The sequence below is a fragment of the Primulina tabacum genome, chromosome 1, assembly GCF_025594145.1.
Source record: "Primulina tabacum isolate GXHZ01 chromosome 1, ASM2559414v2, whole genome shotgun sequence".
In the NCBI taxonomy this organism is placed as follows: domain Eukaryota; kingdom Viridiplantae; phylum Streptophyta; class Magnoliopsida; order Lamiales; family Gesneriaceae; genus Primulina; species Primulina tabacum.
The window spans coordinates 28,466,566-28,482,217 of NC_134550.1; the positions used below are offsets into that span (position 1 = coordinate 28,466,566).

The 15,652-nt window shown below is 37.0% G+C and overlaps 1 pseudogene; it reads right to left on the bottom strand.

The window, feature by feature from the left end:
* Positions 1-488: 488 nt before the first annotated feature.
* The window catches only part of LOC142507150 (ribonuclease E/G-like protein, chloroplastic), a 69,476-nt pseudogene continuing 54,312 nt past the window's right edge, over positions 489-15,652 (bottom strand).

Here is a 15,652-nt window from a genome sequence, read left to right on the forward strand (position 1 = left end):
CTGTGTAAAACTTGGGAAGAAAAGTGTTTGATTTGCCTTGGAGATTGAGGCGTGTAGTGTAAAGGGTTTGGGAAGGGTTTACATATTATATACTAATTAAATCCCTAAATAAGGCTTAGGCCTAATAAGCTAACAATTTAGGCCCATTATTCTTAATTAAGATTTAATTAGAATATTAAAATAGTTTTGGTAAAAATATTTTGTGAATTTATTAGCCAGTTTGCCGATACGTTTGCATTTTTGTTGAAAAACCAACACCGATAAAATTTAAGTTCCGACGTATAAAATCACCTCAAAACCCCTTATTTTCAAAAATAAGAAAAACCCACAATCATATTTTAAATAATTAAAAATAATTATTTAATAAAAACATTTTACGCTTTTCAGCCCTCGGTCTCTGTTCCTCGATCGCAACTCGAATAACCTTTAAAAATACATTTTTATGCAACAATGTAGAAAAATATATTTTAAACATGCAAATATGCACAACATAATTAATTAATGCAATTAAAACATTTAATTAAAATACAAAAGAATTTAATAATTGCATGCATGTGGTTTGCGTGAACCTTTAAATTTTCGGGGCGTTACAACAACTGCAGGCAAACATTGTATAATCAATCATCAATTAATCATTTTCCACCTGTTTTCCACTTGATGGGTAAGAGAGTTACTTTCTTGGAGTTGGCCGCAGCACAGAGATAGCAACTTGGTGTTGGTTCTTGGGTAAATTGTGATCTGTCAGATGTTTTAGCTCAAATGTCCCCCGGCTAAGACCCCTAGCAACCTGATGAACAAATTCGCGCAACAATAAAATTCTCAAAGCAGAAAGCAAAAATTGATCCATTTGAAACGAATCAGCGCACCGGTGTCATTCAGCATTTCTTTGAGATGGTTTCAGAGTATAATATATTAAAACTTTTTAAAAGAGACATCTGAAAAGGGGTGCACCATCTGATCCATGCTAAATACGTGCATTTCTCATTGCAGAAAATATCTTTTATCAGGAAACAAAAAAGATAAAAGATAAAAGCTTATCCTGTTGTACTTGCCATCAGGATAACGGAAAACAAGGAAATGGGAACCCCTATTGATCATTTTAGCGTCATTCAGATCTTTTGAGATGTCATTAGATGGATTCTATAAAACATATATAAAATGCTATTTATATATTAACTCACTCCTGGCGAAATGTGTTCTTAACTTGATTATGACTTCTACTGGGTAAAATGAATTACACTTGAAAACTTACGATATAGTATCCTACCCTACTCAAAAAAATTAGAGAAATTACAAGAAGCATGCAATTTTGATTTTTCTAATAAGCAGAATACCGAATTGAACACATTTTAAACACATTAGTGAAGCGGTGAACTTAGTTTATCTTTCAAATTAAGGTGAACAAAATTATCAAAACATGCTGGCAGCAGTTCCAGAGAGTCTGAAACTAATTTCAATACCTTCAGGAGGATCCAAACTTTTAAAGAACTACTCAAAACTGCAAGTCTTGTCCTCTTTCCCGACGTCAAATAGTTACACATATGTCGGTCAACCCTTAAGATGAATCGCGGTCAAGATTTAGCGTTTTCCGGGTCAGATTTTTGGTCCATAATAGACTGATCAAAGGAAAACATAAAGCAATAGAAAACTTAAAGGTTTATAAAATAAAGAAAAATATGAGTAAGATTATAGACTAAAGATGCCACAAATGGATAGGAACTATAAAGCATGCACGAGAGGAAAAAAATAAAATCCTACACGTAGCTCAAAGGGCATGGAAAAAGTGATTCCCGAAATACAGTAATTTTCCGGAAATATCACAAACATCATTCTAATAAGTAATAACCCAGCTTTCAAAGAAAATTACTCACCAGGAGCCGGCAGATTTCATGTTCAATTTTGGAAAATGAAGTTTCCAAAGCTTCCACTCTCCCAGTTGCATGACAGCAGGCACATGGTTCACTGATCATGAATGTCACGCTAGGTCGTACCTGTTGAGTATAATTATAAGTTGGTAGAGTCTAAGAATTCCACTTTGCAGTCAAAGATTCTGAAATCCATGTTTCTGCATCTCGTAACAAGTGTTTTTTCTTTAATTAGATGCCCACCAAGTGATTTAGTTTCAGAAAATCTCAATATATACAAACCAAATACCGATTGTGGGACTAAGACTAACCTACACAGGCACAAGAGATACGACCAAATTTGCCATAAAAATTACAGATCGAACCTACAGGATATTCCCATATAGTACAGATGTGGTACAGATGTAACAACAAAAGAACAGTGTTTGGGGCTCAATCTAGTATTGATGAAAAAAGGTGAAACATGTGAATGACTTGTTTTCATTTACTACCCCAAGTTATCTTTCATTACAAGGTTTAGCTTAATTTAGCGGTTTAGATTAGAAAAACAAAGAACAAAACAACACCAGTAGAAAAGTTAGGCAAAGTCCATATCTGATCAGTAATTTTAGTTTCGTATATGGCATAAGGTAAGGTACTTACATAATGTATATGGTTGTGGTATGTATCCCAAAAGAAAGAAAAGTAACCCATAGATTTAGAGTTCACTACAGAAGGCTAGAACAACAATCCTCTAATAAATATCAAAATTCAATTAGTTCATTCTCTTGTCTGTACCAAAATTCTAATAGCAGAAAGGTAACTCTTCAATCATGTTTTCATAAAAATCATGAAAGAAATATATCAGAAGGAAAACAATTGATTAGCATATCATACACGTTTTCGGGTTATTTCCATAAGTCCATGCCTAGATAATTCAGAAACTGTCAAAGTTGATTGGTCCCTCTCGACAGCCTTCTTAGCTTCTTCATATATGAGTAGCTTATTCGTTGCCAAATAGATATTATGTTAGAACGAAAATGGATAAATGCAAATCTAAACTTTCCTTTTCAAATTTACATCTGAAATTCCATCTGGAGTGATCACAAATTATTTCCATTTTGCACTGACAAATATTTCCTATAGTCCCATTTCAAACAATGCCAGTTAAATTTTGAGGCATGTGAAAAGGACATGGATTTAGAAGAAAAAAATCGGAAGAGAAGACTATCTCAGAAGACAAATATCTGGGAATGGGAATGGGAATGGGTCAGAGAAGAGTGAATGAATAATTGAGTTTTTGAATATGTTCTTGTGCTTGACAAGAGAATCATTAGAATGTAATTAACATGGGAAAATTAGAAAACTACCTCATGCCAGGTTTTACAATGGCCTTGCCACTAGAGAAATATTTTTTTTCCAGTAGATAACTAAGACAAATGCTAAATTAAATAAAAATTTTGTTCTACTACAATATCTCAACATGGTGAGTCATACATTGAGTGAACCAAGAAACTACGGAATGTGATACTTACAATCATCCATCATATCAATGAAATCTACCACAATTATGTTGGATCTGGTTTTCTACACGCCCAAACGCAGCGGAAGTTTTAAAATTTTTTTATTTATTTTGACAATCAAAATTTTATTTGCTTTGGACGCTCGTATGATTTTAACAAAACATGCATAGGATGTTAGAAATTATACCTTCGGTGAATAAATTACTGGACTCCAACTAATCCGGTATAAACGGATTAGCTCTTGTTGATTCCCTACGAACTTTCTTCAAGGGAGTCCTTGTTTGATCCTCCTATCAAGTCCACGACTGAATTGTATGTTCCTCTTCCAAATTGCACTAGAAATATTGGAAGAGATTTACGATGGAGATTAAATATCGAGAGACAGCTCAAACCCTAAAATATTTCAAGGAGGCCGAAATATTTGAGAGAGGAGGTGTGTGATTTTCGAAAATCACTTTGAGGTGGTGGTTAGTGTAATATCCCAACCTTTTAGCATTTTATTGTTTATAATATTATTTTTTGTTGGGCGTTTAGGAAATATGTTTATTGGAATGATTATTATATGGTCATTGTTTATGGTTATTGTTTTGGAATCATCTTCATAGTTGGTGATGATTATGGAAGTGAATGGGTAGAATAGAAAGTTGATCTTAAGCCAAATAGGAAATGGAAGTGTAGAAACGGTATGAAAAATGTGGCAGTAGTTGTGGTTTTTAGTATAATATTTTGTATATTGATCCAATTGATGTGAGGTCACTTCCATTAGAAAGATAAGATATAAGGCTTATAACTTTCATGTTTTGAGTTTTGTTCAAATCATTAGGGAAGACGAGCCAAAAGTGACCCGAAGTGTGTCGTGTGTTTCGTTGTTCCTACACTGACACATGTTGGGAGAATGGACATAACTTTTTACTCAGACCTCCAAATGACCTGAAATTTGGGGAGATTCAAGAAAAGATATAGGGCTACAACTTTCATGTTTACCACTTTGGCTAATTCGGAAGAAAAAGTGCAGTTTTGGCCCTTGGGCCGAGGGTACACGGACCCCACACGGACCCCTACACGGGGTCCGGGTCTGGCCATGCAAAATGAGTGATTTCCCGAGTGTACACGAACCTATACACGGAGGGGGGCACGGGGTCCGTGTCTATGGCCTAGAAAACACGTTTTTGATGGATTTTGATGGCTTATAACTTGATTCTAGAGGCTTCTATCATAATCTATCTTCCTCCCATTCCCTTGCATCGGTTCTTACTTCTTTTCCCTTCAAAGTTTTTCTTTCCAAATTATATCTTCCACTCCAAGTCAATGATTTTAGTTGTATTCTTAGTGGTTTCCACCGTTTCCTCCAAGCTATAAGGTAAGGATTATAGTATTGGAGTTGGAAGGGTTTTTAATATTAAGGTTATGTGAAGGGTTAAGTGAAATTGATGGATTCTTTGGATTAATGTTAATGATTCATAGTTATTATTGTGTTTATTGTTGTAGGAATCATTCAAGATCACCTTAGCCATCTTTTGGTTGTTGGGTTGTAAGTAGAAGCTTTTCCTTCTAATGCTCACATGATATATATGTATATAAGCCATGTTTATTGATGTCTAGCTCCTTCCATTGTTAGATTATTGATGTATGTATTGTTATTTGTTCATTGAGCCAAGAATATCATTGAATTCATTGATAAGGAGCTAGTACTCTATTGTTGCTTACCAAGTGTTTGCTAAAATGTCCCAATGAAGTTTCCTATGATTAAAGCCAAGGAATGATAGTAATTCATGCATGTCATTGGCCAATCACATGATTATGAGTATCTCTCACAGTTTTGATATATTTATATATCAAAGAGATACTATGCACAGGTCACAGGTCACAGGTCACAAAACTATCATTTCCTTTCCTTTAATTCGTGCCATGTTATACCATCTATGTTGCCTTGATTTTGTATTTTTCATTGAAGATGGTATTGTTCGATTTTCATTGCCATTTCCATAGCCATGTTTCAAGCCAAGCCATGTATGTGTATTTGTTATGTACAGCTTTCTGCTTACTGAGTTTTGTCTCATCCCAGTTAATGTCATGTGATGCAGGTGATAAAAAGGATTTAAGTGGATTGTCTGAGGGGGGAGAAGTCATATAGCAAGTTGAAGGGAAAGACTTTTGAACTTTTGTTATGTAACCATTATTTTGGTTAACATTGAAAGTTTAAAATATCACGTATTTGGTAACTTGAATCTTGTGAGAAAATGTGGGGTGATTTTTGAAAATATGTTGATGATGGTTTTGTAAACGGCTATGGTTAAAAGTTTGAAATGTTTATGGTGCAAATAGTACTCTTTCCTTTAAATTGTAATGCTTCCGCGTATGTTATTTATTTAAATTAATTGTCATGGGAGTGGGGTTGTTTCAGTTAGGGTTTCTCTACTCTACTCTTATTTATATTAACCCATGACCTAATTATCATAGTATAATAATTGGGCCTTTAATTAACATTAATTGGGTTGATTAATTAATTGTGCTAGTCATACTAGTTTAATCCTATTAATCAAGGCCCATTAATAACTTTAATTATTTAATATGTTGAACTTGTACTCCTACAAGCCCATTAAACATATTATCCACCATATTTAATTAATTAATCAACTCAACTTTTGAGCTTAATAAATTAAATACACTATAAATTCAACACTTGAATTTAATTTTTAAATTATAAATTCAACTACTTGAATTTTCATCACTTTCAAAATTTAATATTTACTAAACCCAACATTTGAGTTTAATAAATTAAATTCTCAAATTTTATAAATTCAACTCCTTGAATTTATTCTCTCAAAATTTACTTATCATAAATTCAACTCCTTGAATTTACTATATAATATAAATTCAACTTCTTGAATTTATTCTCTCAACGGGAACAAACAATCCAGTACTTGTGTGACCCTAAATGGTTCAGGGATACAGCTAGCCGTGGGTTCACAACTCTTTGTGATTCAGGACATAATCCTTTATTCGGGCTTACCCTAGTTAGCCTCATTCTTTTCATCAACACCTTGATCAAGAATGTCAGAACTCATTTATGATTGCACCCATCGGATCATGGTAAGAGCGTCTAGTAGCATCGCCCCATGATCCCATAGGTATCACTCATAGTGCCTGCAAGAACCAATAGATTATGATTAACGTACAGTATGGTCCCTTCATCTCATATATCCCGATCGAATCTGCAACCATTGTTTCATCGAGGGTTGCATATTAATTCGATAACTATGTGATAACTATAATAGTGGCATCGCGTGTACTATTTGGAGAACTCCTTCTCCAACGTACATCTCGTACTCTGGCCAGAGATTCCATGCACTATTATTTCATTAGATCACATAGGATATCCACACCCGTAGGTGAGCGGTGAATCCCCGACTACAATGCACTGGCTCCTATATGTGTCGCAACTGTACCCAACCTCGCCACCTGATGACTCTCATGGAGCCGGTAAACGAGTCAAAGCACAGCCCTAGCATATAGAGCCTCAGTTTTGTCCCGGGTCGTAAGGACTAATGGTGTACAATCATAACCACGGACTTATCCTCTCGATGAATGATAACCACTTGGAAAGTCCGAGGGAGGGTTGTTCGGTATAATCATCATATGACTACCCATCTGCATGTTTGGACATCTCTATGCCCTTACTAAGAAATGCAGTACACAACATCACATATGCTAGTCTCGAGCTCAAGCGACCTTTATCCATGTTTTAGGCGGCTAAATCGACTAGGAACGAATTTAGATCATACAGTGTTTACAAACGAGTTTCAACATCGAATTACGATTCATTTTTATTAAAGTATAATCAAGGTCTTTATCTATGTTTGATAACATGGGTATACAGATAAAGAAATAACAAACAATGAAATGATGAATTATATTAAAATAAAGATTGTTAATTACAACCGAGTCAATAAAATCCCTAGCCAACAGTTGGCTTGCAGGACATCTACTCTAACAAATTATTCCACCAATGTCTCTCAACCTTAATTCTCTAGCAATCTACAATCATAAAGCACACCCAACTTAAATGTCGAAAATCATGCAAAATATAGTTATGTGAAAACATCATCAAAAGGAACTCCGGCTGTGCAGTTAGATTAAACAAATAAACATCAATGTTTGGAAGTGTGCAATATAGCATCATATACAAGAACAAGAAAGTAGTAAAATTTGAATGTCTGATGAAGTGCATCGGTGGTGTAAGCATGTCCAATTTGATAAAAATAAAAACAAACAGTTGCATAGGAACTTTTTGCTAAACTTTCATCTCCATTATCATACATTGACAAAAAACAGTTAATAAAAGATAACTTTCTTGCCAACACACCCTCAAGGAGTTCATTATTTAACCTTGGTCTTGTTTAGAAATTTATGTGCTTTACCTCAGGGAGAATGACAGGAAGTTGTAATTACAGAACAAACAAATATATTGGTGAAATTAATATTCCTAACCATATCAAGATTATTCTTATAAAACAGGGCCATGGAGTTATTCAAGTTTCGTTTAATGGCATATCAAGATGCGTGATACTTTGTGATCTTATATGAGTCATTAATTCAGAAATAGATGCAAATGGCAGGACCATTTAATGGCAAAAATTTGGAAATCGACTGTTTGGAAACTAATGGCCATTATATTCAAAATATGGAATATTGGGCCTCGACAGAGATTATTTCAAGAAGGAAGTAGAACTCAAGGTGATGAGGGCTCTGCCGAGAGTGGGATGTCAAAACAATTTTCATGACAGAATAGAAGGATTTAAACAATTAGAATTGCATGATATGTTTGCAGATTTAAAGGCCAATGAATTTGAACTAAGAACAAGAATAGGTGAAGAATCAACTTCAAAGGTGACTAAGGCTTTAGCTGCAGCCTCTGTCGAATCATCAGAAAGGTCTGCCGAACAGATAAGCAATGATACTATGTCATTGTTTGTGAAGAAATTTGGAAAATTCTTGAGAAAGAACCGAGGAAAGTTTCACAATTCTGGCCGGATGCAACACTCGAGAAGAACTCTGAAGAGAATACAATGCTTATTTCAATTGTGGGAAAGAAGGATGAGATGAAATCACACGACAGAGAGAAGAGAAGTCATGATAAGCTACGTTGCATGACACGGGTACGAGTATCGTATCGAATACGATACGGATATGGCGATATGACAAATTTTGAAAATATAAGACACGATACGCTAGAATATGACAATTATTAAAAATATATATAAATATTATTGACAAGTGCAAGAATTGGACGTAATTTATATGAGAATCCATTTGAATTATTTTAGTTTCGGACATAATTATGCGTGGTATTTGTTGTTTTTGTGTCGTTCAAGAGATGAACAACTATCGGATGATTGAGGGCGATTCGAGGTGTTTTTGATGATGAAATGTTGATGCACAAGCACCGCAGCGTCAAGGAAGAAGCGCTGAAGCTTCGAGGAGGAAAAAAGCACCGGAGCTCCACCTAACCAGCGCCGCAGCTCCACTTACCCAATGCCGCAGCTCCATAATTTGCGAACAACAGGCACCGCAGCGCCATGAATCAGCGCCGCAAACGCCATTACTGCCGAACCGCCGGCGCTACCTCAGAACTTGACAGGCGCTGCTAGGCGCTGGTGCCTGCGTAATCAATAATTGGGCTTTCAACTTATGGGCTCGGAAAAAATATAAAAAGGATAATAGGGTTTCAGAATCAGGGATAGCCGTTTTTTGGAGAGAAATCAGGGAGAGATGTAGAAGATACATGAGAAAAAGATCTGGAACGCCAGGATTGATCACAATGACGAAGAACGACGAATCTGGGGACATATACGTCACTTTTGATTTGTTATCTAATCTTTCGCCCTTTTTAATTCTTGTATCGAGATGTGTAAATCTTGAAACATGCTTTGTTTTGTTTAGATTTCATTATGCACTAACTTTTCAATTCTAGAGGACGATTTAACTTTGTTGACACGATAATTTTGACTCAGTTGTTTATATAATTGAATTGCTTTTGGTTTAATTGTGTTTTCTAGTTTTTATTCGATTTCAATTTGCTAGCCGTAAATTAATTGTTATCTGATCAATTCTACAGCTCGGGAGAAGGACTAAATTATGGATCATTAGAGACACATCGTTAAATGTTTATATTGTTTGGAAGGCGTATAAAGTTAGCGGGGCTTAGGTAAGAACATCGTTTGCATATATCATCTGACCTTAGATTCTTATTAGGAATGTTTGAATCGAAGTTTGAATGATACACTTTATTCGTCAATTGGGAAAGGGGAATAAAATAATTAAATGTTCTTGACCATTAAATGAAATGAATTCATGAATATAAAGGCAACCGCGAATAATTATCGTGGAAACTTAGTGAAATCACTCCTCTAGATATTTCCTCTCACTGATATTTGCATAAATTCGGTTCTTCGACTCCTATTTATTTTCAGTTAATTCGTTTTAAGCAGACCAAACCTTTTATTAATTATTCTAGATAAAGTCGCGACTATTTTAATTATAAGCATTGATATACTTTTACTCTCTTATATTAAAACTTGACAACCGTGCGCTTGCGAGCTGAAAATACGCAACACGTTTTTGGTGCCGTTGCCGAGGAGTGTCAAATTTAAATTTATATCAGTATTGTTACCAATTAGTCTAAATTTTAATTTAGAGTTCTTTTTGTTTTATTATAATAATCACTGATTTGATCATTTTCTCTGTTTGACAGTGAATGCAAAGATCGCGAAGTCCTAACTTGCTTATCTTTGATCCTGAGATCGAAAGAACTGCAAGAAGATTAAGAAAAATGAGAAGATAAGAGATCAAAGCATTGGCCGAAAACAGAGAGGACGCTAGACGTAACTCGCCAGAAGCTATACCCATCAGAGATCACTTCAAACCAGTGATCAACACATTATTCTGGCATTGCTCAGGAGACAATAAATGCAAACAATTTCAAGCTGAAGCCTGCACTGATAAATATGGTTCAGCAGAACCAGTTTGTAGGAACCGCTTCTGCAGATCCTCGCGTTCATTTGGGGACTTTCCTAGAGATCACAGATACGATAAAGATGAATAATGTATTTGATGATATTATTAGACTGCGTTTGTTTCCGTTTTCTCTCAGGGACCAGGCAAGAGGATGGCTCCAATCGCCTATCTTGGGGAGCATCACGACATGGCAGGAGTTAGCAACGAAGTTCCTTGCTAAATATTTTCCCCCTGCGAAGTCTGCACAGTTTAAGATCGAGATCAGTACTTTTAGGCAGACTGACTTTGAGCAGCTGTATGAGACGTGGGAACGGTATAAAGAGTTGCTGAGAAGGTGCCCGAATCATGGTTTTGAAGACTGGGCACAGATTGAATTATTCTACAACGGTCTGAATGGGCAGACATGAGGAACTGTGAATGCAGCAGCTGGTAGCACGATCTTTGCCAAATCTCCTGATCAAGCTTATGACTTGCTTGAGCATATGATTATTAATAGCTACCAGTGGCCGTCTGAGAGGCCTGGAGCAAAGAAGACAGTTGGAGTTTATGCTGTGGATCCTATTATATCACTCATTTGCCCAAGTTTCAGCATTGACTACGCATATTGCAGCTATGAATAATGTGAGCACATCAGACACTGAAGGTGCACAGGTTGTTGAAGAACCTCATCTTCCTGAAGAAGCTCAATATAACAACAACCGAAAGTTTGGTGGCTACGGAGGATATCGAGGTAACCTTCCCCCTAATACTTATCATCCTGAATTAATAAATCATGAGAATTTTTCATATGAAAATAATAAGAATGTGTTGAATCCTCCACCGGGGTTCAATACATCAAAGAGGGAAAGAAAGCCTTCGTTTGAGGATTTAGTTGGGATGTTTGTTGTAGAATCTAGAAAGAGGATGGCTAGGAATGAGTCTCGTCTAGATAGTATGGAGACTCACATGGGAAATATGGATGCCACAATGAAAAGAGACACAGATTAGACATCTGGCAAATGCATTGAAAGATCAAAACAGAGATTAGTTTCCTAGTAACATTGAAGTAAATCCAGGATAGCAGTGCAAGGCAGTCACCTTGAAGAGTGGTAAAGAACTTGAATTTGAAGACTCGAGGAGATAGTGGAAAATGAGAAGATAGTTGAAGAAGAGGATGAGTGTAAGGATAGAAAGGAGAAGAAAATTGAGGAGTCCAAGATTAGAGTGAAGTTAAACGGATTCTTATATTGAAACCGACCCTTCCATACCCTCAGAGGTTTAAATAAGAACATTGATGATTAGTTTGCAAAGTTCTTAGAAGTTTTCAAGAAGATTCACATCAACATTTCATTTGTGGACGCGTTGGAACAAATGCCAAACTATGCAAACTTCACTAAAGATGTGATGTCTAAGAAGAGGAAGCTGCAGGAGTATGAGACTGTGAAGCTGACCGAGGAGTGTAGCGCCATTCTGCAAAAGAAGCTACCACAAAAATTAAAAAATCCAGGGAGTTTTACTATTCCTTGCTTTATCAGTGGTACTCAATATAGTAGAGCTTTACGTGATTTTAGGAGCGAGTATTAATCTGATGTCATTTTCTATTTACATGGAGTTGGAGCTTGGAGAGGTTAAACCAACCACTGTAACCTTGCAGCTTGCAGACATAAGTCTCACGTATCCACGTGGGATCGTTGAAGATGTACGTGTAAACGTGGATAAATTTATTTTTCCTGCTGACTTTGTAATTCTAGATATGGAAGAAGATCATGATCCTCCATTAATCTTTGGGAGACCGTTCCTAGCGATTGGGAGAGCATTGATAGATGTGCATGAGGGAGAACTCACCTTAAGAGTTGGTGGAGAAGCAGTTATTTTTAATATCTATCATGCCATGAGGGGATCAAATGAGATAAGTACGTGTAAAAGCATTGATGTTATATACTCATGTTTGTCTCTTGATTGTGCAGGAACTAAGGATCCCTTGGAGAGATGTTTGGCTGGTGCTACTGGAACTACTGAGGAAGATGATTGGGAAGTTAAAGAGAAACTTTTGGCTCTTGATGGGTTGCAGAAAGAAAGAAACAAGGATGCACCGCTCGAGGATTTGAAGGTAGAAGAGCAAACAGAGGTAATATCATCTTCTCTTGATTTGAAAGAGTTGCCAAGCCATCTTTGCTATGGATTATGGATTCTTAGGTAAGAAGTCGATATGTTCGGTAATCATCTCTTCCTCCCTTACTTTTTATGAAAAAGATTAAATTGTTGAGAGTGTCGAGGAAGTTTAAAAATGCATTTGGATGATCGATTTCTGATATTAAGGGAATTAGTCCCACTACATGCATGCATAAACTTTTGATGAAGGATTCGTATACTCCTTATGTGGATCACCAGAGGAGGTTGAATCCAGTGATGAAAGAGTTTGTAAAAAATGAGGTGCTGAAACTGTCGAATGCTGGTGTGATTTATGCTATTTCTAACAGTAGTTGGGTGTCTCCTGTGCAAGTAGTGCCTAAAAAGGGTGAAATAATTGTGGTAAGAAATGAGAACGATGAATTAATATCTACTTGTATTGTGACTGGTTAGCGAGTATGCATTGATTATAGGATGTTAAATAATGACACACGTAAAGATCATTTTCCAGTTGCCTTTTATTGATCAGATACTTCATAGACTTGCTGGTTATTGTCATTATTGCTTTTTAGATGGTTATTCAGGTTATAACCAAATTGCTATAGCACCAGAAGATCAGGAGAAAACTACATTCACGTGTCCTTATGGCACGCCTGCTTTTAGGAGGATGCCTTTTGGGCTATGCAATTCGCCTGCTACTTTCCAGAGGTGCATGATCGCCATATTTGCATACATAGTGGAGGAAATCATGGAAGTCTTCATGGACGACTTCTCGGTATTTGGCCCTTCATTTGATCACTGTTTACATAACATTTCCCTTGTGTTGCAGAGATGTCAAGAAAAGAACTTGGTTCTTAATTGGGAGAAATGTCATTTTACGGTCCACGAGGATATTGTTCTTGGACATAAAGTGTCTTCAAGCCTCTAGGGGATTAGAGGTAGACAGAGCCAAGGTCGTCGCAATTGAAAAGCTTCTTCCACCGAAGAACATCAAAGGAATCAGGAGTTTCCTAGGACATGCGGGGTTTTATCGTAGATTTATTAAAGATTTCTCAAAAATCACTAAACCCCTATGTAATTTGCTTGAAAAAAGTCTGCTTTTATCTTTGATGATGACTGTTTGCAGGCTTTCGAGAAGATCAAGAAAGCATTGGTAACAACACCGATTATGATAGTATTGGACTGGAAGGAGCCCTTTGAATTAATGTGTGATGCAATTGACTATGCATTTGGCATTGTTATGGGCCAAAGAAGAGAACAGATGTTTAAGGCAATCTACTACGCAATTCGCACCATGGATGCCACACAGAAAATTACACTACGTCACAAACGGTAGCAATGATCGCCCTGTATGGGTAGGCATCTCTCATGAATGTCGTGTACTCGTCTCTGTCATAGTCTGGCATCGAGTACAACGAGTTGATCGTCTAACTGTCAAAGGCAACCACCTGCCCTCGAATATTCACGTGATAGTCCTCGTGCTTTACCTTTAAATTTGCGTAGAATTCCCTAACAAGGGACATCACAGCATCCGCAGGCGGCTTCACAAATTCATCCCAGTGTAACCCTCGAGCAAGAACCAATGTATCACAGTCCGGGTAGCTCTGATCCATCCTCCTCTAACGCTGCATACTCTTTCCTTGTAATTTCGTATAATTCTCAGCGACAATAGCATCCCAAAACCGTCGTCCATCAAAACTAGCCGATGACGACTCACCATCCCCACCTAGACCACTTTTACTCTTCTTCTTCGACAGCATGATTCGACTCAAATAACAACTTCGCTCGATAGCACTCGTCTCTACAACCACGCCTCACACAACAACAATTCCAACAATATAGTTATCACAATATCAAAACAATCTTTCGAGCACCAATTCTTCTACAATATGCAATAACCTAATCCAACAAGCACCAAGAACAACTTCACTTAAACAATTTATCAAACATCTTATGTGCACAACTCAAGAACTCAATTCCATCAAATTCAAAGCATGAAAATCGAGAATCACAACACCAAACACAATTACCTTATGATAGGGGACCAAAATTTGCTTGCACTTCGTCCAGGGTCGACTCGTTTTGAAAATTCTCGTTGAAATCCTTGAGCCCAAGGAAAATTTGCAAGTGAGATATGAAGATGGAATAGACTTTAGAATGATTTGTGTGGAGTATTGTAGTGTTTTGATAGTAAGTTTGATGACGAGGGACGATTTTTGTGTTGGCGTGGGAGGGGAAGCGCGGTGCTGTGTTTATGTTTAGGGGTGGAATGAAATTTCGGACGCCCTTTTTTTTCTTATATCACGACTTAGCACTGTGGCGCTTGTAAAGTAGCGTCGCGGCGCTTACTTCATCCTTTTAAGCACTGCGGCGCTGATTCCTTCGAAAGCTCAGCGCTGAGGCAGCTGGATAAATAGCGCTGTGGCGCCTGTTCTTCGCACAAAAGAAGCGCTGCGGCGCTTAGTAAGTGGCGCCTGGGCACTATTACTTCCGAAATTTTGATCACTTGGGCTCCTTTCACGACCCTTTCCAACCCTGACCTACATAAAAAAAACACTTATGAAAGTTTAATCTTCACATGCATAATTCAATAACATAAAAACGCAAAAAAAATCATACTACTAAAAATAAAGAAAATAACAAAGCATTAATAGATACTGATTGGGTTGCCTCAAAACAAGCTCTTGTTTAACGTCGTCAGCATGACTGTCACCAGCCCGCTCAATTCGGTTCGCCCAAACTAAAATTGTCGACGTTCCTCACTTCAGTGCCGTAGTAAGGTTTAACCCGCTATCCATTCACTTTGAAGGTTCTTCCATCACTGCACTTTAGCTCAATGGCCCCATGAGGATACATTGTCTCCACAACGAATGGCCCTTACCAACGCGATTTCAGCTTACCAGGAAACAACTTCAGACGAGATTTAAAAGTAACACACGTTGTCCCGGTTCAAATTCTCTTTGCACAATGATTTTATCATGCCACTTCTTGGTCTGCTCTTTGTAGATCTTGACATTCTCGTATACGTCATTGCGAAATTCCTTCATTTCATTCAGCTGCAGTTTTCTGATATCGCTAGAAGCTTTCAAATCAAAGTTCAACTTCTTTACTGCCCAAAATGCTCGGTGCTCCAATTTTAGCGGCAAATGACATGACTTC